Below are 26,224 nucleotides of genomic sequence, written 5' to 3' on the forward strand. Positions count from 1 at the left end.
TAGCCTTTTATGGATGCATTTGTGGATGGGGATGTTTTTGAGGCGGTGTATCTGGGTGTTGCTTATCTTTGAATGATTATGATTGTGTTGCTTTCTGTTTGTGGGAGGAATACTTGGAATACCTATAAGTGCATTTGTTCCTTTGTCTGGCTGTGCTCTCTGTATTTGTGGTGAACTGTGATTCCATAAGGGGAAGCACTCATTAAGTTCAATATAGTTTTCAGTCCACTCTGGATGTATAACAATTAAGTAGTTGCAATATTCCTTTCAAGAAGGCAACATATCCAATCTTGTGACATTCCAATAAGGAGCACCAGTGTGACTCGTGGGAGAATTGATCCTCAGGAACTTTGGTACATTCATGTGATAACGGACTGTATTATATTGATGGAAGACACATGGGATGGGAGATTGATTGCCCATGATAATTTGCCTGATGAAGCCTCATATGCAGACGAAACATGTTGCCCGGGTTGCTGCTTTCTCTTTTTAATGGAGCTGTGATGAAGAATCAAGCTTGGAAAAGTGTTTTAATCTAGAGCATTTTAGGCTACTTAATGGAGATCACAAGATTAGATATGTTACCTTGTCTTTGTTGACTGCCCAACTTTGGGGCTGTGCAACTCGGATATTATTGAATGAATGATGTGTGTGTGTGTGTGTCCAGGAAAGTAACCTGTATGTGTAGAGATATATGTGCATGAGTGTGTGAAGTGTGCAGATTATTGTGTCAGAAATACGCTTTTTTATACATGGTTTCCTTTTTTTTTAAAGAAAAAAAATCAAATTTCTCTGTACTGTTTGCTGCCGCACTTACAAGCATGATTGTCTCTACAACTACTTGTAGCAGAGACACATGGGCACTTACAGAAGAACCAGATATGTTTTGTATGATTTCAATGATACCAGCTATGGTGCAAGTAGTGAATGTGTTATTTTACTCTACGCAGGCTCTTACAGTGGCTTTAATGTATCGCTGAAAATGATGATGTGTGTTGATTCTATTACCCTGGTTTTGCAGTTTGTACTGCTGAGGATGCCATTGAGTGGCAACTGCTAATCATCCACAGAAGGAGAAAGGGTCCGTGGAGTACACATATATAATTTCATATTCAAAAGGCCATGTGAAGTATCTAAACATTGTATCACAACTACAGAGCAATGCCAGCACTACAGAAGTGTGTCTATTAGTTTCTTCTGAAGTCACTTAAATCATTTACTCATCCCTGTTGCATGCACGTCATTTCACTAAAATGCCAGGGGTAGCGGAAGTGACATCACAAGCCCTTTGACTTTCACTTTCACTCTCTCACATAAACACACTCTCACCCGCAAACACGCACGCTACATACATTTAAAAAACTTTTTTTTAATTACCTCAGCTGCCAGGAATTATTAAAAAAAATGACAGAACACAGAGAGAATGCAGCCGTAAATGCTCCTGGCACTGACTTTGCCACCGCTGAGGTCAGGGGTCGCAAAGGCAGTGCAGGGGTCGCAATGGGCAAGCCTGGGGTCGCAGCTGCGAACCCTGGCGACCCCTAAGTGACGTCCATGGCCTATTGTCAAGCATATTAGCTTCCATCTTACAGACTCTATGCTATACTACTACGTTTCTAGATTGGCCTTGTATCAGTTGTTAAAATTCCAACGAGGTTTTCTTGGTTTTTAGAAACTGACAGAATCACGTGGGAAACCATGGTCATGACAAATAGTGAAAGAAAAGGTGACTTCCATAAACCCCTGCCTTCAAATGTCTCGTCATTATCAAGAGCTCTAGGGCGAGCACGAGTTTACAATTGCCTCACCTTGCTGAAGTTCTTCTGAAAAAGCGTAAGATCATCAAAGGTAGTTTGTTGAACAAATCGCCCAAGGTTAACGGCCGTCCATGTTGTAAGATTTGCAGCATCACAGGCAACTCCTGTGTCTGAGAAAAACATATGTTTAAATGTTATTAAATGTTGCTCTCTATCTCTGATTGGAAGTAGCAGCACAATGTTGCATTTGTAAGGTCTCTTGCTTTTCAGGTTACATTTTGGGATGGAAACCAAACTTTTGTGATTACAAATTTCTGTTCAACACTTGGGCTTTGCCAGCTTGGACATTGTGTGCAATTGCACCTGATGTGACGACACAATCTTTAAAGTGAACTTTGCCATAATTTAATTTAACACGCGCCTGATATAAGATCTGTGGATGTGCTAGTCTATGTGTGTCACAGGATAGTAATGAGTAAATATGTGTTTGTATGTGTGGGGGCATATAAAGTTGTGTGCATGTGTAAATATATATATGTGTGTAAGAAAAGCAAGCAAGAACCATGGTGCTATATGGTCCAAGTGCACACTAGGTGCAGGAGAACAGAGGCAGTTTTGTTCTCTAGAATGGGGGAGCGTCGCCACCCCCACCCCCTGTGAGCTGCACATGCAAATATAAAATGGCAGTGAAAAGCTTTCATAGCCATGCTATTTTTAAATTGCAGCGCGCACCAGCCCAGTATCATTATGGGCGTGTCCTCTGGGGCTGGAGCAGTGGCTGGCTGGATGCTCCAAAGTGTGCATGTCACATTGGACGGTTGTTTTGAGCACTTTGAAGCGCTTCACTCAACTCTCTAAAGACAGCTGGGTGGAGACCAAGCACAGGCCTCCAGGGCCTGAAGGAGCATCAAGCCAGGACGCTCCATCCAATCCAGGCGCTTCTCTCATGCTGGTTAACAGCATGAGAGCAGTGTCTGGATTGGTTAGAGCAGCTCTTCAGGCTTCGATGAAGGAGAAGAGCACTGATGAGGATGCACAGCCCGTGGCTAAGTGCCAATGTTTTTTATTTTTAATGTGTAGTGCATATGTGTGTAGTGCATGTGTGTGTAATGCATGTATGTGTGTAATGGAAAAGTAGTGGTTATGTTTATTTTGTACTTCTTATGTGTAATTGTTTGGGCTTTTACAGAGAGGTGTGGTTTACTTTGGGGTTTTGAAGGGAGGGTGTGTGGTTTTTTTTGGGGGGGGAAGTGGTGGGGCATTTCACTTGCCCCACCCTTTTCGAAGGGCACCAGCTGCCACTGCAGGAGAGACACCATTTACACAACAATGTATGTGACCACAGAGGCAAAAAAGTAGACCTACTAACAAGACATCAGTGTATTTGTTTTTAGATCTGACGAAAAAAACGCCGCCCTGACAGCTTAGTTAGAAGAGAGATACTTTCAAAAAGTAAATATTATGTTTTCTTGCACCAGAAAAAGTTTTTCCTTAAAAGTATGTTCATGGAAAAAGTCCATATCTTCAGGGCTGATTCTCAGACATCAACCCGTGGTTCATGTTGATCGTGTTTCCTTGTTCAGACCCACAGGTGAATGTTCACTTACAACTACCATCTACTCAACAATAGTTTTGTCCAGAGACCTTTCTGTATTCCTCAGACTTAGAGGAGGAGTTCACAAACAGCTGACAATGGAAATGTACATTTAATTCTTCACCACAGTTTTTTTCATGCTGTCAGAGCTACCTCTCTCGCATGACCTTTTATACTCCCCAGATTCGTCAGAGAAGTTTCAGAGGATGTACAGGTTTATTCATTTACCTGTAATCCTCCGGCTTTGAGAGTCAGAATTGGTTCAGCAAGCAAGCAAGTCTCCTTTTCATTTTATAGTCAAACAGCTCTCTCCTGAGAGTGGGTATATCAAAAGAATTTAACTGGTGAAATCAGTATTTAATTCCTTAAGACCCCCGAACTAATTGCACAATTCCTGCACTACCTACAGCCATTGTCTTTGCAAAGTATCTCTATTCCTGTTTCATGAATATGCTTAGGGTAAAAGCTATCTGTAGTATGGCCTGCCCAGCTACTCATTAATTCCATGTTTACCTTAGTATGGCTTTGATTACTCTAACCAAAAGTGTATTGTGAACTACAGTTGGTAGTATAGTGTAGGAGGCTGGCCTGGCTTATAGTGGATACCTTGTGGTACTTACACCCTGTGTCAGGTCCAGTTAACCCTTATTGGTAGAATAGAGGTGTTTCTAGCAGCTTAGGCTGATAGAAGGTAGCTATGGCAAAGCTTATGCTGACCTAGGAGACATGCAAAGCTCCTACTATACCACTTATATCATATAGCACAATATCATAAGAAAACACAATATTTAGAGTTACTAAAAATAAAGGTACTTTATTTTTATGATAATATGCCAAAAGTATCTCAGTGAGTACCCTCAGTAAGAAGGTAAGTAATATACACAAGATATATGCACACACACCCAAAACAGGTAAGTAACAGTAAGAAAAGTAATGCAAACAGTGTAGAATTACAATAGGATGCAATAGGCAAACATAGGTCTAGGGGCAACACAAACCATATACTCCAAAAGTGGAATGCGAATCACAAATGGACCCCAGACCTATGGGAGCTTGTAGAGGGTCGCTGGGACTGTAAGAAAACAGTCAGGGTGTCCAATATACCCCACGCCAAGACCCTGAAAAGTAGGAGTAAAGTCCCCGTACTACTCCGGTGTAGACTGGCTTATGCAGAGATGGGCACCATCTGTGCCCATCAAAGCATTTCCAGAGGCTGGGGGAGGCTACTCCTCCCCAGCCCTTCATACCTATTTCCAACATAGGTAGTGACCTATGTATAGTGCGGACGCGCTCACAAAGTCTGGGGAATTTGCCCTGAACGATGTGGGGGCACCTTGGCTAGTGCCAGGGTGCCCACACACTAAGTAACTTGGCACCCAACCTTCACCAGGTGGAGGTTGTACATATAGGTGACTTATAAGGTATTAATGTGCAGTGAAAAATAGCTGTGAAATAACGTGGACATTATTTCACTCAGGCTGCAGTGGCAGGCCTGTGTAAGAATTGTCTGAGCTCCCTATGGGTGGCAAAAGAAATGCTGCAGCCCATAGGGATCTCCTGGAACCCCAATACCCTGGGTACATAAGTACCATATACAAGGGAATTATATGGGTGTACCAGTGTGCCAATGAGAATTGGTAAATTTAGTCACTAGCCTGCAGTGACAAATTTAGAAAGCAGAGAGAGCATAAACACTGAGGTTCTGGTTAGCAGAGACTCAGTGATACATTTAGGCACCACACAGGGAAAACATATAGGCCACAAACTTATGAGCACTGGGGTCCTGGCTAGCAGGATCCCAGTGACACACATCAAACATACTGACAACATAGGGTTTTCACTATGAGCACTGGTCCCTGGCTAGCAGGATCCCAGTGAGACAGTAAAAACACCCTGACATATACTCACAAACAGGCCTAAAGTGGGGGTAACAAGGCTAGAAAGAGGCTACCTTCCTACAGATAGCCTACAATGGCCTATGTTGGAAATTGCCATAGTTTGCCTGTATTTCCCCAGATGTTTGCTTTCTTTTGTTGAGCCCCTTTTTGTTGGCCACATGAATCTGCACACTTTCCTCAGGGTAACCAGTTCTCTCCCCTTTAAACCTGGTAAAATTTGGAAATACCTATTTGGCATATTTACTTTACTTACCCTAGTATATTGTACTTTCTGTACTCAGGGCTGCAGCACTTGTACCACCCACTAAAGTAGCAATGTCTCCAGGTCTGCCACTGCAGCCTAGGTGGGCAGTTTTAAAACTGCAATTTCAACATGGCAAAACATAACTTTTGTCATACCTAATGTCCCTTTTTAGTGCATACAGGGCAGGGTCCGTGGCATTTAAAATGTAGTATGGGTGTATTTAATGGTTTACATGCTATCAAAGTGAAAAACCTCCAAAGTTGTTTTTCACTGTGGCAAGGCTGACTCTCCCAAAGGAAAAAAACTGGGTTACTCTATAATAACTAGCAGTGCTTAATGTCAGTTTGGCAGCAGCTAGAAAAATGGAACGAGGACTAATTTTATTGGAAATTTAAAATCCAACTTAATGGCCACGTCGTATTTTGTATTTTGTAAAAATTACACTTGTAGAATGTTGTCATTTTCCTGTCTAAGCCAAAAGAGCCCTTTCTGCTAGTGTTCAGTGTCATCTGACTGCTGATGGCTTCCCTGTGGAGATATGTGGATTGCTCCCAGACAGTGAATAAATGGCTTGGATGTGGAGAGTTGTTTTTTATTTCTGAGCAGGGTGGGTTATGGGCTGTGCCAAGACCCTTCCTGAGCTTCAAAGGGTGCCTACCCTGTCTCTGGCTTGCTAGTCAGTTTGGCTCCAAACTCAGTGGGAGAGGAGAGCTGCCTAAGAACTGATTTGTAGTGACTACAAGGGACAGTTTGCCTTTTATCATAGCCACACATCTGAATGGGCACTCGGAGCTCTGACCAGGGGAAGAGAGGGTATGCCACGTTTGATTTAGGTAGAGATGGGAACTGAAGCATAGGTTAAAGAAAACACACCGGAGGTACTGCATAGGGGGTAGGGTCACACCTGGGAACCTTTACCCCAAAGGCTAGGGAGTGGCCAAGATCTTGCCTTACCAACAGGCTAGCATAAGGCATGAATGTGGCATCCAAAAGGCAATGAGGGGGTGTGAGGGGAGTTAAACGGTCCAGCACACATCCCCCCATCCTTACTAAATTTTCTAAATGAGAGTTTAGTGAGCTGTTCCATGAATGTATCAACATGTCGTTGGTGTTGATGCTACAGGTATGACATTGAAGGCATCTGTTTTAAGATGCACAGGCTCTCGCCCACCATGGTGGCATGCTTCATCATCAGGCCCTGATCCTTGCTGGGTGGGCGCTGCAATGCAATCCTCACAGCCCTGGTGGTCAGTTGAAAACATTATTCACATGAAATGTAAGCATAAAAGGTCTCACACTGGAGATCATGAGCCTGCCTGACCCATTGCTAGTAGTTGACGGGCCCCTTAGAGTGCCACTGAGCTGCTTCTCAAATTTCCAAATTACAGTAGGGAGAGACACAGTGGGACCACTACCCACTTGATTGCACTCTGGAAGTGCATAAATGTGGCATCCTTGGTGCCCTCCTCAGGACACTACTGGACCTGTGAAGATGAGAGGAAGGACTCCCCGACTGTGTGAAACCTGAAGGACCTGCTTGTCTTGAACCCAGGACCTCAGAAGTGACTTCTTAGGTTGACAACAGCATCAAGACACCGCTCTTCAGCCACCCCTAATCATCAAGCCCACTTAGGATCTAGCTTGAAGCTTCCTTGTCAACTACTTTTTGTTCATAAACGTTTCTAAGTCAGAAGGTAAACTTTCCACCAGGATGAACCTGGTCCCTGTGTCGGACCTGCACTCGATCGTGGTGGACTGACTTTGACCCTGTTTAGCATAACCAGGTAACTGGGAGTGGTGCTTTTTATTTTTTGGCACTACTTCTATTTCAAACTTTAAAAATTCATAAGCATTTAATTTTTGTCATTTTTATGCCACTTTATGTATTACATTTTACTCTATTTTTCTACTACATATGGTTGGAATTTTCCTTGTGTTGTGTTTTTATTTTAATGCTGTGTGAGTGTTGCATAAATATTTTGCGCAGTGCCTCTAAGTTAAGCCTGGCTGCTATGGTGCAGAGCTACCAGAGGATTAAGCACAGGTTTAGTTAGCGACTTTTGCGGCTGACCCTAACAAGGATTGTGATTAATGTTTCAGGTGGGTTCTCACTCCCTCAAATATTACTCCAACTTCTTACAGCATACTAATAGTATTTATGATTCTTTGAAGACAGTGCAGTATAAAATCTGATAATGCTCACATACCTTGTAAGGTACTGTAGTAAATAAATAAATAAGACTGATTTATTCTTATACTGACTCCTCTCCAATGGAATGCTATTGAATGGCTGTATTCAATCACAGATTAAAAACACTAGTCCCACAATATATTTGACTTACTACGCTCCATTCACACATTAGACTAATGATGATGGAGGTGGTGATAATAATATTAACAAAAAACATCAACAGAGAACACACCATATACTGGGTTGCCTCTTAGTGCATTAACAATGCATACTCATGTGACCCAGCTAGGTTAAAACAAATGTATCTGCCTTAGCAGGATAAAAAGGTGAGTTAATCAGAACTAATTCACAATTGTCCTTATCTAAGTCCTACAAATGTTTCATGACAAAGCCATTCCATTATAATGCTTAATGATACTTGCTAATTGAACTCAGGAGAAGCTTGGTCAGAAACATCAAAAATTTGGTTGTGCCATCGCAGTTCCAGTCTTTAAAATTGGCAGCCCATCATGAAATCCCGGTATGTTCATCTCACATTTCTGGTTCCCATGTTATGAACCCCAGAATAAAAAAAGGTTTAACATAGGCATGCCTGACATGTTACTGATTTCTGTTCAGTTCATCTTGTTTTGGAGGAGGTAGCCTCAATTCAACTGATTTTATCCAAGATAAAGGATAAAATTCTTATTTAGGCATGCTATATACAAGTTACTCTGCCTCAGCTTATCAAGATCAATTCATGGTCATTAAGTCTATCTACATTTGGTAGAACTCAATTCAATGCGACTCATTTATGAACCTAAACATTCATAACTTCCCTCAAAGTAAATAGAACAACAAGGAATGACATTTTCAAGTGTGATCACTGAAATATTTATCAACCCAGACTGAGGCCCTCCTTATGAGTTTGGTGGGCGGCAGAGGCCGCCCGTCAAACTCAAACTGCCCAGAGACCGCCTGTGCGGTCCAAATACCGCCAGCCCTATTTGGAGTTGACCACAGGGCAGGCGGGTGGAAACAGTGTTTCCGCCTGCCAGCCCTGACGTGAACACAGCCTTAACATTACAGCTGGCTCTTAATCGAGTTGGCGGCAATGGGGCGGTGCAACAGGTAAGCAGCACCCGTCGGCATTCTACTGCCCGTAATTCCGGCAGTGGAGTGAGCGATGGGGTTGTGCAGGGGGGCCCCTGCACTGCCTATGCCAAGTGCATGGGCAGTGCAGGTGCTCCCAGGGGCCCCCCAACACCCCCATTCCACCAGCCTTTCCATGGCACCGCCTTGAAGAGGCTGGTGGCATGGGGACTCGTAATCCAGAGGGCAGCACTTCTTGTAGAGCTGTCCTGGTGGATTACAATCGCCGGGACTGCCAGGCTGCCGGCAACCTCGTAATGTGGCGGCGGTCCGACTGCCACCGTCTTGAGGACGCCAGACTCATAATGTGGGCCTGAGTACCTAATGAGGAAGTGGTAAAATGCCTTTATCAGAATGAGAACTAGTAGCAATTGTTAATGCAAAACTCTTGTCCACAACTAATCCAGTAACTGAAAATATCTATTTAGGTTGGCTTATAGCCACCAACACCTTAAACTACTTGTAAGATCTTATACCATCTACACTTCAGCTCCAATCCACTATTGTTCTGTTTAAATGTGATTCACATATTGATCAGCCTACATTAATCAGTCACTGAGATTTTTTTCTCCTTATTCATATTAGTAGACAGCATGTAAAAGGGAACCATCTATAGATACCTCGAAGGCCTGAGGCTAGGGGCTGCAAAGGCAGTGCCACGGACTGCAGGAGTAAAGCCAAGGGTAGCAGCTGTGACCCCTAGATACCACAAAATGGCATCTATGTTCACATAGTCTTGGATTCCGAGAATGCCAGGAAAGATCATGACAGTTTTTAAGCAAATTGTTGCCAATTCTTGTCTTACAATATTTTTTTTTTCTTCGTATCTTAGTTTTAGATTTGTAATGTGTTTTATTATCATAATTTAAAGCCCATTTTGTATCATGAATTGTTTAGACTATTGTGCTTCTTAAACTATTACTCAGTAGATTTATTGCTGATGATTGTTAATGGGCTGAAAGCACCTGAGACTGGAGCTAAAGAATTTGAAAGATATCTGCCACATCCACTTAAGAATTTTAAACAGATCTGATGTGGATATCATTAAGGGGTTATTGATGATTACAAAACTGGAAAAGACAAATGCATCAAAATAAAATGATGCTTTCGCCGTCGCCAACAATTTTAAATAATCAATTTTCCTTATCTTGCTTTCTTCTCGGTGCATGTCGTACTTGATAGGCTTTTTTCTGTAATGTGTTAGAAATGGCCCGTTTCTGCAGGGTCAACCCCAGACTTTTTGCCTTCCTCCCCTTCTTTTTCTGACCCTGTTTTGTTGGCTTTAGGACTTCGTGCACTTTTTCACTGCTGACATGTGCTAGGTGCATGTGCTCTGTGTCTAAAAGATGTTAACACTGGCTTCTCCATGATTGGCATTTTTGATTTACTATTAAGTCACTAGTAAAGTGCACTATGTGTGCATAGGGCCTGTAAATCAAATAACACTAGTGGGACTGTAGCACTTGTTGTGCCACCCACGATGGCTACCTTTCAAACATGTCTCAGGCCTGCCATTGCAGAGCCTGTGTGTGCGGTTTAAACTGCGGTTTTGACCTGTCAACTGTACCCATTGCCAGGCTCAAACCTTCCTTTTTATTATTGTATGTCACCCCTGATATAGGCCCTAGTTATCCCCAAGGGCAGAGTGCAGTGTATTTACAAAGTTGGACATGTACTTTTAGGTATACCATATCCAGGTAGTGAAAAACTCTTTTCACTACTGCAAAGACTATTTCTCCCATAGGCTAGCATTGGGGCTGCCTTAAAACATCTTCTAAGTGTAATTTCCAATTGAGATAAGATAGAAATATGGAATGTATTGTATCTGGACTCCCAATTTAAAAATAAATCTTCTGGTGAAGGTGATTTTTAAATTGAAGATCAGAAAATGGCACTTCTAGAAAGTTGGCATTTTCTTACTTTAACCATTCTGTGCCTTAGGCTATCTCTGAATAGGCTGCGTCCTGCCTTCACACAAAGGGCTGATTACCCTACTGGTAATCTGGAGCTAGGGCTAGGTTACAAGGGATTCTTCTGCACTTCAGAGAATTCTTTTGAAATAGCCAGGGCTAGGTTATAAGGGGTTCTCCTGCACTTCAGAGAATTCTTTTGAAGTTACCCCTACATCAAAGGCTTTTTTGGGTATAAGTACTGGGCCTCAGACACCATATACGAAGAACACTTCTGGACTGGGGACACTCTTTCAGGAAGAAGAACCACTGTGCTGTCAGGAGGGACTGTCACTTTGCTGTTTGGTCTGCTGTGTTCGCCTGCTGCATGCTTCTTCTTGCCTGGGAATGAGAGGACTGGACTTAACTCTCAATATCCTGCAATCTAAAGTTTCTCCAAGGGCCTGACTGAGCTTCCCTCCTGTGTCTGAAGTCTCAATGGTTATCAAAGACTTCACCTGCATCTTGCTACCAGCACCTGGGCTACTCTGCTGTCAGTCCTGCTCTGTCAAGTGGTGCCAAATCCAGTCCTGGGCCCTTAGAGGTGAGTGTGGTGCTGCAACCCAAGAAGTGATGCAACAACACCAGCAAGTCACTTGTAACCGAAGCATCTCACTGAAGTAGCGTCACTTTGCCGCTCCCTGCACTGAAGCCGCAGACTCCGCTTGCTGACTGTGCGATGCAATGACCCCAACTCACAGTGCAGCCTTGGCTTGGCTGATGCATCACCGATGCATCAAAACCAGTACTCATCGCTTCTGGGCACCGACGCATCAACGATGTTGCCTGATCAGGAAATGATGCACTGCCTGCAAGCACAGTACATCCCCTCTTCTGGATCTGCATGACTCCTGTACCTGGCCAGTGCTTATCGCGGTTGGGCTGCACTTTTGGATTTGCCTCAGTCCAGCGTGACCAAACATCCCCGGTTGGAGATACTATCTTCTAAGCACTGCATTTTAATTTAACCCTTAAAAAACATTTGCGTATGTTGTTTGTTTCTCGTTTTGGTCTTGTTTGAATCAGATAAACATTGGCTAATGTTCTAAACTGGTGTCAAATCCATTTGTCGTGTTTTCACTGTGTTACTGTGTAAGTGCACAAATACTTTATACATTGCCTCTTTAGTTTAGTCTGATTGCTCTATGCCAAGCTACCAGAGGGTGAGCACAGGTACACTTTTAATGTGTATCTTACTTGCCCTGATTAGGATTGACGGGGAAACCCCCGGAAGAACGTGTCCGGAACCACGAAGTTGTTGAAAATAAAAGCAAAACAATGCTTTCGTTTTCCACTGCTTCCTGGTTGTGGTACCTTAACCACGCATGTCTGAACAACGTACATGCATGGTTAAGGTACAGAAGAAGGGAGTCAGAGTGGACGCTGAGAAGGAGGAGGTAATTTGGGCTGGGACTAGGGCTGTTTTTGGGGTGTGGGTGGGGGGCTCAGGGTGATTAGGGTTTGGGGGACAGGGTTGAGGTTTAAGGGGTGGGTTGGGGTGTTTAGGTTTTAGGGGCGGCGGTGGGAACTCAGGGTATTTTTAGTTTTTGGGGTGGGCTGGGGGGCTGGGGGTGATTAGGGTTTGGGGGAGGGGGGTCAGGGTTTAGGTTTAAGGGGTGGGGTGGGGGGCTCGGGTGGTTTAGGTTTTAGGGGAGGGGTTCAGGGTTCTGGTAGTTTTGGGGGTGGGGGGTTTGGGTTGTTGTGGGGATGGGGATCGCAGTCATTTTTGGGGGTGGGGGGCTAGGTGGGAAGCATGCTGGATCGTGCATGCTGATTGCTAATGCCTTTACCAGGAATGCGTTTACAACGGTAAAATGGTTGTAAACGCATTTGTGGTAAAGGCATTAGTGGTTAGAACAAGGTCGTTGTTCCGACCTCGTTGTTGAGCCACGTGTGCTTGAAGCACCCGTGGTTCCGACACATAACCGATTGAGGTCCCTACTTGGACAGAGTGCAATTAGAGACCCAATTTCTAACAGCCAGTATATTGGATAGTATAAGTAATGCAACTGATAAAATCATCCCTACAGTATTATACATTTATTGGGTGCAATCATTTTCATATATGCTCTAATAGCTGCATGTCCTGGTATTTGCTTGGTGTTTTTCTCTGGCAAATAGCAACAGGTTTATCCTGGGGTATATTGGCTTCACTGAGGCCAGTAAATACTGAGAGAAATATCATCCACACAACTTATTCTAACCCATGATGAAACATTGATTTGTGCAGAGGTTGGAATTTTCATTCATCTCGTAATTTAGAGCTAATTAGTTTCTGTAATAAAGCCGGTTGCTCAGGAGAATGTTCTTATAAAGTTAGTTTATTTGATAGATACAGACGCAGCAGCAGAAACTATCCCTCGCCCACCTCCGGTTTTATCGCCGACCTCAACCGTCCCTTCATCGAATGTAGAATTCTCGACATACGCGCGTATGACGAGAATTCTACAACACAACATATCCACCCCCTTTACAAACAATAGATAACATGCACAATCACAATCCCATATAACTTAAAACTATGTACAAAATAAACTACAACAATAGTATAACTTACAGCCAACTTCACTCAACATAATCTCGTAAATATCTTGGAGGTTTACGAGGTCTTAAGCCTACTCTTTTGCTTTGAACATTCCCTTTATTCATATCCGTAAGTGGTTCCACCTCTGTCTCTTGTTGACATTCACTTTGCAAACAATCTCTCTCCTGTACATCCACTCTTCCATTATCTAACATGTCTTCATCACTCATGAGCAAGAACCCACTATTCTCATCTGGAACCCAACTCTCAGAACCCATCATCCTCTTTTCAATTTCATTATTTCTGCAATACAGTGCTACTTTCCTCTTATTCCACCGTTCACCATTTTCCAAAACGACATGAAATTCACGTACATCTTTAACCAAGTAAGGTCCCCTAAACTTCCTGAATCTATTTCCAGTATTTACCGCTCTAATTTTCACCAAATCTCCCTTCTTAATATCCTTTTCCCAAATAGAACGTGATGTCCCTGCACTCCTTTTGATCGGCTCTCCGTCCTTTAAAACTGAAATCAACCATGGTGGGTTAACTTTTGTACATGCCTTCCTGCCTCTCATCCCCTCAAAAGGAATTTTACCCGTAACGCTGTGCACAGTGGTGCGATACGCCCATACAAGTTCGTCCACCATGGTACGTACATTCTTACCACCTCTTACAGCCATGTTGATAACCCCCTTTACCATCCTATTACACCTCTCTACCATACCATTGGCCTGTGGATTATACAATGCAGTACGAGAATGATGTGTCCCTGTCTGTTTGAGAAATTGTTCCATCTCATGGGAAACTAACTGTGTCCCATTATCTGTGATGAGTTTCGAAGGATAACCTTCTTCATAAAATATTTCCTGCATTGTCTTAATAGTTGCTCTGGTAGTAATCTCTTTCATAAATTTGACTGTCAACCATTTTGAATGCACATCAATCAACACTAAAGCATATCTTAATTCCCATGGAACACCATTCAAAGGCCCAATGAAATCCATACACACTGTATTCCACACTACACCAGGATCTGATATGGATCCCAATAAAGCATGTCTGCCCACTCTCAATCTCTTCTCACTCTCCACACAATCAATACACCTCTCAACCCAATTGCAAACATCACCATCAATCCCTAGCCACCAAAAAGTTTCCTTTAGTCTGTTTTTTGTTAAAGTCTGCCCTAAATGGCCTTCGTGAGCCAACCAAAACAGTTTGTATCTCACACCTACCGGAGGAATAAACCTGTCACCCCTCACCACGATATTCTTAGTGACAATTGACAATTCCTCCAGAATCTTTACATAGGGTCTAACCTGAGGGTTTAATGCACTCTCCCTCCTTTCTCCATTAACGATTAAATTGATAACGTCTTTCATCACCACATCTTTCTCCATTTCCTCACACCACTCCTCAGGCGATACCACACCCTGAGTGCATTCCAGCGCGTCTTCAACACTTGCAACAGCACCTTCACTCTCATAGTCTTGTATACGTTGTTTATCTACCTCCTGCCAATTCAATGGCAGACGAGATAGGCAGTCCGCCTGAACATTACGCCAACCAGGAATATATTCAATCGTAAACTGATACTCCTGCAACCTTGCAGCTAATCTGGCTAGACGTGGAGACACTTTGTTGGCACCTCCAGGTAACAGTACCCTCAACAATGGTTTATGGTCAGTGCGCAAAATTATCTTACATCCCCAAATATAAGTTCTGAAATACTCAATGCCCCACGATGTGGCCAACGTCTCTTTTTCAATGACTGAGTAATTTCGTTCTGATTTGGTCAATGAACGTGATGCAAACGCCACAGTCTCTTCTCCTTTGTTAGAGATTTGTGAAAGAACAGCTCCTAGACCAATCGCACTCGCATCCACTGTTATGATAGTCTTAGCTTTAAGATTGAGAGGTACCAACACTTTAGCTTCACACATTTCTTTCTTTATGTTTTGAAAAGCTGCTTCTTGATCATCCTCCCACAGGAACTTTTGCCCCTTGCGTAAAAGTTTTCTTATACTCTCTGTTTTATCATCAAAATTCTTTATGAATTTTGAGTAGTACTCAATGAGTCCCATGAATGATGTCAGCTGTTCTTTATCCTGGGGAGATGGAACTTTGTCAATGGCCTCCAACAGTTTCCTCATTGGTTTTACTCCATGCTCAGAGAGGGTATAGCCCAAATACTCAATTTCTTCAACTAAAAATTAACATTTTTCTCTTTTTAGTGTAAGGCCTGCTCTCATAACTCCCTCTAGTACACACTTTAGTACTTGGTTATGTTTTTCCACAGTTTCTCCAAAAATTAAGATGTCGTCTTGAAAGTACAGCACGTTATCAACCCCTTCAAACACATCGCCCATTATTCTCTGAAATACACCTGCCGCTGAGACAAACCAAATGGCATCCTATTGAACTGATAGACCCCCTCCATAGTGATAAATGCTGTTAACTCTTTGGATTCTTCATGCAATTTGACCTGATAATATGCACTCCTAAGATCTAACTTGGAAAAATATTTCCCCCCTTTCAGGAGTAACACTAATTCATTAATATTGGGTAACGGGTAATTATCAACCACTATATTCTGGTTAAGTGACATGAGGTCGACACAGAATCTCAAAGACCCATCAGGCTTACTTGTGATGACCACTGGGGAGATCCAACTGGATGTTTCAACACGTTCTATGATGCCCTCTTGTACCATGTCACCAATCATTTTCTTTACCTCATTCCTTGCCTTAATAGGAACTCTTCTCACTTTGTGCTGCACAGGAACTGCATCTTTCCTTAGCATGATTTTATGTGTATACCCTTTAAGTGCTCCTACTTTATTGGTGAAAACCTCTTTGTATCCCTCCAATACATTCCCTAAATTATCATCTTGCAACAACATGACCCTATCATCTGTCCTGGGATCCAATCTTATGTGTAAATCATACTGGTGATGCCAACCCAGAATTGGTGGACCATTAGTAGCCACATAAACCTTACCCTCAATTTGTCTCTCAGCAAAACATATGTTGGCCAACATGTAACCAATTATATCTATTTTCTCACCTTGATAACCACCAGGATTGATATCCTTTGGTAGAAGACGGACATTGGGCCACTCTTTAACCAATAAGCTTTTGGGTACAATTGTGTATAGTGAACCAGAATCAATCATTAGTCGTACCTTTCTCCCACATACTATAAAATTTGCTGTTGGTCTGGGAGGTCTATGTATACCCTTTATCTCTTGTCCAGTGTTCCCTATAGATAAAACTCTATCTATCTCTTCGGCCTCCTCCATATAGTCTTGATGTATGATACCTACCCTAGATTTTCCATTACTCTCACACATGCGTGCAAAATGTCCCTTTTTACCACACTTCATGCAATCCTTACCCAAGGCAAAGCATGATTTTAAATCTGCATTGTGAAACTTACTCCCACATCTCGTACACATCTTATTGTAAGACTTGTTGACTACGTTATTCTTAATTGCACCCTTGAACATACGCCCACCTTTTATGCTTGCCAAAACATCATTGTTTTCTTTTATAACACATGTTGAATTTGTATCAGAACTACTATTGGACACTCTCTCTTTCTTTTCCATCTTTCTCATACAATATTCAGATTGTTCCACAACTTTTGCTATATCAATAGCATCCTTCAACGACGGATTTTTGGCTGCCCACAATCTTTCCTGCATTTTTTTGCTATGACACTGAACGATTAATTGATCTCGTATCAATTCTTCAGTCATCGCCCCAAATTGACATTTGGTGGATAACTCCCTCAATCTTGTGACAAATTCGTCAATACTTTCCTCTGATCTTTGAGGTTGGGTATAAAATGTATGTCTTGCCATTACAATGTTGACTTCTTTCGAAAATCTTTTTTCCAGTCTTTTCTTCGCCTCCTTATATACATCCATTTCCGGTTGACCTTCTTCCACTAATGGTTGAGGTAAGTACTTAAATATGCGCTGACCTTCCTGTCCTATAGTACTTAAAAGAATGGCTTTTTTCCTCGCTGGTCTCAAATCCTGGCCGTCAAGTGCCACCAAATAATTTTCAAAAATATCAATCCATTCACACCAAGGGATAGGTGGATTACCTGGTTGTGCAAGGAATGGTGGAGGTGGTACTATACTTTGAGTATTGGTGGCCAGGGTAATTCATAATTTAAATATTGGTATTCTCTCTTTGTTGTAAAAAAAAAAAAAATGAGTTTTTTTTTTGTGATAAAACCAGTCTAATAAGTCTTAAAATATGAACCTAGGCAACATTTACCATTGTTTGTAAATAGTGTTACTCCTGAAAGGGGGGAAATATTTTTCCAAGTTAGATCTTAGGAGTGCATATCATCAGGTCAAATTGCATGAAGAATCCAAAGAGTTAACAGCATTTATCACTATGGAGGGGGTCTATCAGTTCAATAGGATGCCATTTGGTTTGGCCTAACACAACAGTTTCCAGTGTTTAGAGAATTGCACATATGTCACCTTGGAGATTTGCAAATATGCTGAAGAAATTCATAAACTATGTACATGGCATTTTCATACATGTAAATATGATCAAATACCAAAGGATCCCTTAAATCCTGGAGATGTAGTCAGCGGTAAATTCTTGTGAAGTTTAGCATGCAACTATAACATATATGTGTGCCAGCCTGTTATGAACACGGCTATTGTAATGGAGAATTGATAATGGAGAAAAGTTATGTCAAAGAGCTACAATACTAAACTCATGTAAAGTTGGCATGCAGATGTGATCTTAATTCAAGACTCTTTGACCAAGTTGTATGTGTTTAAGATGATATGACTCCAATTGCAAAGTTACTAGTTTTACAAGATTCAGCTGGCTTTACTCTTTGAGATCACTGGAAGGATTTTCAAAGGTTGCTGTTTCAACAAAATATATCCGAAAGAGATAAAGTACTATGGGTATTCATTAAAGTCATGACTTTTTGTACTAGTTTAAATAGCTGGAAGCACACTTCAAAGCTATTTAGCCTATGTGAATCTACTCAGACTTTAAAGACTTCCTTCAAGTCAGGCTTTTCACAACTGGTGGAATCGGTGAATGTCAACAGATGTTTTAAATAAAAGTGGAAGTTCACAACTGACATAAATCAGACACACTAGTAGAAAAAACATGACTGGCAGATCTACCTTACCTGTGGAAAGAGCATTTCTTGAAAGGAAAATTCTTAAGTAGTCTTCATAAATGAACATTCTTGTGGTGTTTGGTATTGATAAGTAAGCCATGTCAAAACCTGTTAGTCTGAAATGACAGGAAAGAGAAGTACAGAAAGGTTTATAAGCAAATTGTCGGCCATACTTGTCTAGACAATTTATGTTTATATGTTATTTTCGATTCATAATATGTTTTAGTGTCACAATTTAAAGTCCATTTTGATCATGGACTGTTTAGGCCATTGTGCTTTTAAACTATTACTGTGTAAATTTAATACTGATGATTGTTAATGAACTTAAAGCACCTGAGACTGTAGCCCAAGATTAAGCATAGTGTCTAACACTGTACACCAGGATGGAAGATGTGTCCAATTTGTTTTTGGCCTACTCTGAGAGTCAAACATTGGTAATGAATTGCATCAGTTGTGAAGTAATAGTACTGTAATCACGCTGATTGCACTAGATTACACTGATAGTGAGATGTGATGATAAGAAATGTGTCACTCATCATAAGAATTCCAACATTAGATAGACTGTATATCAAGTTACTGCCCATCTATAAAAAACAAACAACCTATCCACCAATAAGTACGAATTGTGGAATACGTACATTGCATGGTAGGAAGAGCATGTGATGTTAGTTGGGAGGAGTTGAAGATAAGATTCTTTGAAGTTCCCCAAAAGTTGCAATATTTCCTCCTGGAATAATGTGGTCCAATTTTCTGAGGTGAATAAAGAGAAAGTGGTGCTGGTCTCCATGAAAACAACTGACAACAGTGTCTCTTTCACTGTAGTGATTTGGGAATCTGTCAGATTGGCCTTAAGGGGAACACAAAAAATTGTCACAAGGATTTACACAACTTTGACAAATCATAAGCTGCAGTGCATCCTTTCCCAGATGTAAATCAGAGTTCTATTGTTGATGGCATTGCTAGCCCACTGGATGCTTGTGTGAAAGTGAAGTACAGCTGTAGTACATTTGTATTACTCACTCTATACCTAGTTGTCTCCAGAATAAGGAAATCAATAAGACTAATTCATTATGTCACATGTGAGATGACTTTAATCTTTGTCTCATATACATTGAAATCAAGGGGACAGTTTTGGAGACCTTAATGCAGAATGCAGTTGTAATGCTCCTCAGGAGAATCACAAATGTTGAAGCTGGTGAATCATTGACCTAGTTCTTCTTCTTGTACAATGTAACATTTGTGGCAATGAATTGCTGACAACACGTATCAGATTATTTCAACTCATGTTACATTTACACCTCAAAAAGTATATTAAGCAACACCTCAGGATGTTTCACCCAAATTCCTAAATTGTTAAGTTTGACTGGAATTATGGTAGCTAAAGCCAAAGTGGAAAAACATTTATGTCGGCCATAGAAAATCTTGGATTTAAGATCTGGTAAGTTTGGATCTGTATTAAATTTGTTAATCCATGATTTTGGACAAGGTGAAGGCTTTTAAGACAAATGCAAGAGTCCTTTACTACCACCATGCTGAGGGTAATTCTCCTGCCGAATTTATAGATATCCAACAGCCCAGCAGACATCTCTTGCATTTGCATAAACCACCATCACAGCAGTTGCTATCAATGCATTGAAAGTTTGACAGACGGCTCTGTCACTATGACAGGGCGGTCCAACAATCTTTCAATTTTTTTTCTTTTATAAGAACAAAATCCCAATGCAGGATTTTGTTGTTTAAAAAAAGTGATGACCCCATCACCATTGGAGGTTTTTCCCATGAAAAGGGGGTGATGTTGCAGTTTTTACTGGCCCCTACACCAGTGAGAACTTGCCATTTATTTGTCCTCTCTACGTAGCACAGGGGACAAGTGGCAAAACCTCAGATGGCCTTTACTCTATTGGGCCACATGGAGGGTATGTAGGTGGCTTGGACAGAATAGTCTTTGTAGTCGACATACTCAAGTTCCACCTGACTCAGTCAGTTAGTTATAAAATGTTATCCAGCTAAATAAAAAAGCCATAAACAATTCAAATATTAAATCAATAAAAATAAAAATTTTGCCATTATAGACGACTTATAAAGCACTTCCAATGATTCATTTTCAAATCTAAGGATGACATAATATCAGCAAAGGCATCCAAGGCTTTCTTCAGGTTAATTGTGGTCCTTACTAAGGTGACAGCATCGTCAGCATAAAAAGCTTGGGAGTAAAGCAGGTTCTAACCCTCAGGAAGTACAACTTATTTTGCAATAAGTGGGCTTCTAGGCCGTTTATATAAATAACGAACAGGAAAGGGGCTAGAATACACCCCTGTCGGACGTTTTCACTTGAAACTAAAGGTGGCGTGCATTTTCCCTCAGGACCAAATCGTATCTTGACTGTGGTGTTCCAGTGTAATCTCTGAAGGAGCATGAGCAGGGGTTCTTCTACCCCCATGTTGAATGACATATCCCACAGTTTTGCACAGTTGACAGTATCAAAGGTGCATAACAAATCCATGAATGCTAGATGTAAAGAGTCCTTCATGGACTTGGTGTACTTACCAACAATGAGTGATGAATTTAGACACTACTCAACTGTGCCCATTCTTTGTCTGAAGGCATATTAGGCTTCTGAGAGACTGATATTTGAACTAGCCCACTCTTCCAAGCGTGCTAGAAGGATGTTAACTGTAGAGGCTAATATAGAGATCGGCCTGTAAATCTCGGGGTCGGCTTTATCACCTTTTTTAAACATCAGTACCACAGTAGCTTCTTTCCTGGTTGAGGGGAGTGGGTGGCCAGATTATTTTAGACTCGGGCATCTTCCAGAAAACTGGAGAGGTGCTACTGTGAGACCAATTTATAAAAGGGGAGAACGAAAAGACCCCAAAAATTATAGATTAATTAATCTGTTAGATGTTGGAGGAAAACTGTTCTCAAAAAACATTTTGGGAAGACATAAGTAATGGGCAGAAGCATATTGTCCCCCCAGAGCAGGGTGGCTTTAAGGAGGGTCATTCAACAATTGATCACTGCCTTTCCCTCTGGGCCATTGCGCGGAAGACAATAGATCAAGGGGGAAGGTTGTTTTGTTGTTTTGTCGACTTCCACACTGCTTGTGATCTGGTGGACCAGAAGTGCTTATTGGGAAACTTTGATTAAGCAAGGCATTCCAAAGACTTTGCTAAGGCTTATTCAAGAACTGCATACAAATAATTGGGCCCAAGTTTTTATAGATGTGGAAGGGACTCTAACGCAGAAAAGTGTAATCAAAAATGCTTTGCAACAGGGCTCTTTGTTGGCCTCATTACTGTTTTCTCTGTTTATTGCTGATTTACCTGCTGCACTGATGGGTAGAAAGGGTAGCCATCCCCAAAATGGAGGGGAATCATGTGGCATGTCTTTTAAATGCTGACGATCTTGTGATCATTGATCTAATGGAGTTAGGCCTCCACAGAAAGCTGGATGCATTTGCAGAATATTGTCAAGTGCAAAAACTTACTATGAATAGGGAGAAAACTAAAGTGCTGTGCTTTGGCAGTAAAACCTCCAGGTTTAGTTGGTATTTAGGTGCTATAAAACTGGTTGGTATTTAGGTGATATACAACTGGAACAGGTGAAGGAATATAAGTATCTGGGGGGTGGTTTGAAGCATCCTTGAGATGTGTCATGCACAACGAATCAGCAAAGGTAAAATTGCTTGCCTCAATAAGTGGCCTAAAAAAATTCAATAGGAATTATGGGGAAATGTCCCATCTGCCAGTGTTAAAAGCCTATGCCGCCATGATACCCTCACAGCTCCTATACGGAGCTGAGCTTCAATGTGGTAATGGGAAAAATGATTGGAACAGGGAGGAAGGGAAGTGTTTAAAAAACTTGTTGTCCCTCCCAGCGTCAGACATGATACAGGCTGGGAGGTTAGAAATGGGTTTGGTGGCATGGGATATATTGGCACAAGATGCCTTAATTCGATTTTGATTAAGGCTGGGGTGGGGGAGAAAGCAAAAAGTTGCATTATGGTGCTGGAATGAGTCTGTGAAAAGTGAAAGGGGACGGGCTAAGCGGGTAAGGAAAAGGTTGAATGACATCTGTGTTAGCATGAAAGTGAAGTTGGACCCAGAGAATCTAAATATGGAGGTTTTTAAGATGGAACTAAGGGTATATTGTAAAAAGCTGTCCAGAGAGAATGATCGGCAATACCTTGGGGTTAAAAGTTCTGTGCAATTCATGAGTACTGCATGGAAAAATGAAGATTGGTTCCCCTACCTGGATTTGCTGCCTAATCGAAGATTGAGATATTAAGTTTTTAGAATAAGAATGGAGATTCATCCCTTGTACGGGAATCTAGAGTTAAAAAAAGGATATGATGGATATCTCTGGGAGATGTACATATGACTTGAGGACTAAGGGGGTCATTCTGACGCTGGCGGCCGGTGCCCGCCAGGGTCACCGACCACGGGAGCACCGCCAACAGGCTGGCGGTGCTCCCTCGAGCATTCTGACCGCGGTCTCCCGCCGACTTTCCGCTGCTCGGGGGAATCCTCCATGGCGGCGGAGCCGCCATGAGGATTCTGACACCCCCCAGGATGGCGGTAGGGGGTGCCGCGGGGCCCCCGTAAGAGGGCCCCACAAAGTATTTCAGTGTCTGCAAAGCAGACACTGAAATACGCGACGGGTGCAACTGCACCCGTCGCACCCCTGCAACTCCGCCGGCTCAATTCTGAGCCGGCGTCCTCGTTGCAGGGGCATTTCCGCTGGGCCGGCGGGCGCTCTTTTGGAGAGCGCCCACCGGCCCAGCGGAAATGTTTAAATGGCCGCCGCGGTCTTTTGACCGCGGTGCGGTCATTTGTCGGCGGTACCTTGGCGGACGGCCTCCGCCGTCCGCCAAGGTAAGAATCAGGCCCTAAATGTGACATCTTACACATTGTAATGGATTGCCTATTTGTTTTGCACCTCCGCAGAACTATTTTACGTCCGTTTTTTAAAAACATATGGTATTAGGGATCGAGCTGACACTACAGCACTTTTAACTGATATATTGCCTGTGCTGTCAGACGATTTGTGACTGCTGTGAAAAAATTCTATATGGGTCCCTGAAAGAGTTCCTTGTTATGTAAAGGGGGTTTTAATTTTGTCTGTTTTAGAGATTTTACGTATTGTGATTGGTAGATATTCATTGTATGTTGATGGGATGTGTTTCGTTGTTTTTTATGTTTTCTTTTAATGTTGTTTAAAGACTTGAGATCTGAATAAACATTTAATGATTGGGTGGGCCAGTAATGGCAGCTCTAAAAATATCAGTAAGCATAGGAGCCCAGAGATCAAGATTATCCCTGAACAAATCAACCGGGTCTTTGTCTGGTCCAGGGGCTTTCCTGCATAACTTGCCTAATAGCTACCTCCACTTACTTCACTTGAATAGACTGACTAAAATGAAGGGCTGATTCCGTATCGTTCACTGTATCATGCTCCATTTTCTGATGGGCGACCGCCTTATTAAGGGGATTCAAAACACCAGACAAATGTCAACCCAGGCCATCTCTGAGATCAAACAGTCTATGTTAGATGGCGGTCCCTCCTAGAAAACAGGCAATTTATAACCTCCCAGAATTTCCTCATAACTCTTGAGTACACCTCATGCAGCAAATCAGACCAGGCTTCTTTTCTAAGTTTGTTAGGGATTGGGATATAGCTAAACAAATATTCTCAAAATCCTTACCTAAACAGACAGTAGAGGCCTCTGCAGACAATTAACTCATGATTTTCATTCACAATTGTTTCCTCAAATAGTTTTGGATCAACCTGATTCCTTTTTATTCTAAGCCCTTTGTTTGTGCTGGATGTAATAGGGGCAACTGTCTGCTTAGACTCAACTGACACGTAGAGGCTGATTATGAGTGTGGCAGTCTGAGGACCACCACCCCGCATTGACGGTTGGACTGTTGCACTCTGGACTATCGGACCGCCCAATTACAACCCTTGTGGGCACCCCCTCCCCCAGGGGACCACCATCTCCACTGGGAACATTGTTCCTGAAGGGCTGACGCGGTTTTGGTTGCAGTCAGCCACAGAGGTGCTGAAATCAGCACCGCCGTGCTGATTACAACCTTGTTCTCCGCCAGCCTGTTCATGGTGGTTTCACCAGCATGAACAGGTTGTTGGTGAACAAGTGCAGGGGCCCACAGGGGGCCTGAGCAGTGGAGGGACCTCTCTGCCCAGCACCATCGAAATGCGCATTGTCTGGTTAGCAAACAGTGCGCATTCCGATGGTGCTGGTTGGCCCCCTCTGTGCTATGAGATATCACTCAGCTCCTTTAAGGGAGCTGAGTGCTGTCTTGTAGCACTGTTCCTGCTGGTCTGACCAGTGGGAACGCTCTATTACAACGTTTCGGCTGGCTAGACTGGTAGAAACTTGTAATAAGGCAGGGCGTCCTCCCCACAAGTTTAGTGGTCCCACGTTGGGACCGCTAAACTTGTAATTGGCCGCATAGTCTACATTTTAAAAGGCTTCTGGGGGTTATGATCACTGGCACAGTTTGGGATAATGTTAAAATCAATTACTAACCAATCAAAATCATTAGTAAATAACATAAACCCTATACTGCTGAACATATTCCCTCCTATACAAGTTGGATAGTAGTTCGGGGTAGCTTTCACACACTAGTTCAAGAATACTAAATCATTAGAAATTAAAATGTTATTCAAAGCATCCCCATAATAGGAATGTCTAAAGTGTGACAACGCCTGACCTTCCTTATTTTCCACAGAGCAAACCCTTGAGTCGCTAAACTTGCATGTTGAACAATTAAAGTCAAGCAGGTGATTAGTGGAATTTAAATTTGCAATCACCTCATTCAACATGACTGCAACTTTTGCATTTTGAAGATCAAATAAATTGTGATAGAAATTTACAATCAACAGGTCTACAGTGCCCAGGCCAGAAAGTAGTAACAGTTGATTCCAAGGAGAGGAGCCTAAGAATTTGACATTGCCTTATTACACTCAACATAATTCAAGATGGTTAGGCCACCCATTGCCCTTCCAGAGATAGCAGGAACAGTAGGGTTGCAATATGAAAGGAAGCAATTTACATGGAATTCATCCAATACCCAAGTCTCTTAGAGCAAATCAAATCAAAGTCCTTGACAAAACACATCCAGTCATCATTCACAAGTTTCAAATGAATCCAAGCAATGTTCCAGGACAATTCAGTAAAAGGTTTTTCCCAAGTGAGATGACATGGGTACAATGCTCACACTTAGACCGGATTCTTTGGCAAGACAGCCGACATCTCAATAACTTGTAAGAGATTTGAGGGCTGTGAAGGTTTGTGTGCGACCCGGCTGAGTGTGCACCAAGCGGCGTCAATCATTATTTTGAAGATTTGCTTAGGGCAGAAAAGCAGTTACTAAGTGATAGAAAAGGGGGTTGCAGGCAAGCCGGGGAAATTACCAAATTTCTGCTGTTTAGCAGATGCCCCGCTAAGCAATTACCATAGACGTCTATAAATGTAGCCCAAAGGTAATAGTTTAACTCGGCAGGGGGAATCAGCTGGATGTCTTACACCAGAAAGTAGGTTCCTCAGCACCCAAGGGAATCTAAAGTGTACAACCACACAATCCCCATCTGTTGTAAATGAATCAGGCAGACTTTCTGTTTGGCAGAGAGAGTACTCTTTCACAAATCAGTCCCTAAGATATTTGGTCAAAGCACTCAGCTGTGGGCATCTGCACTACCAAAGTTGTAACTGTTACTGTATGGAGAAAGCTTGGATTATTCTTG

At 42.2% G+C, this 26,224-nt stretch overlaps 1 long non-coding RNA gene across 1 annotated transcript; it reads right to left on the minus strand.

Annotated features, from left to right (window-relative positions):
• Nucleotides 1-1,866: 1,866 nt before the first annotated feature.
• LOC138260711 (uncharacterized) lies at nt 1,867-19,283 on the minus strand. The gene is made up of 3 exons (XR_011198936.1): nt 19,096-19,283; nt 18,467-18,573; nt 1,867-1,927 (listed from the first exon to the last, which is right to left on the minus strand). It is a non-coding gene; the product is annotated as an uncharacterized lncRNA (long non-coding RNA).
• Between the last annotated feature and the right edge of the window lie 6,941 nt (nt 19,284-26,224).

The sequence above is a fragment of the Pleurodeles waltl genome, chromosome 10 (assembly GCF_031143425.1).
Source record: "Pleurodeles waltl isolate 20211129_DDA chromosome 10, aPleWal1.hap1.20221129, whole genome shotgun sequence".
NCBI lineage: Eukaryota > Metazoa > Chordata > Amphibia > Caudata > Salamandridae > Pleurodeles > Pleurodeles waltl.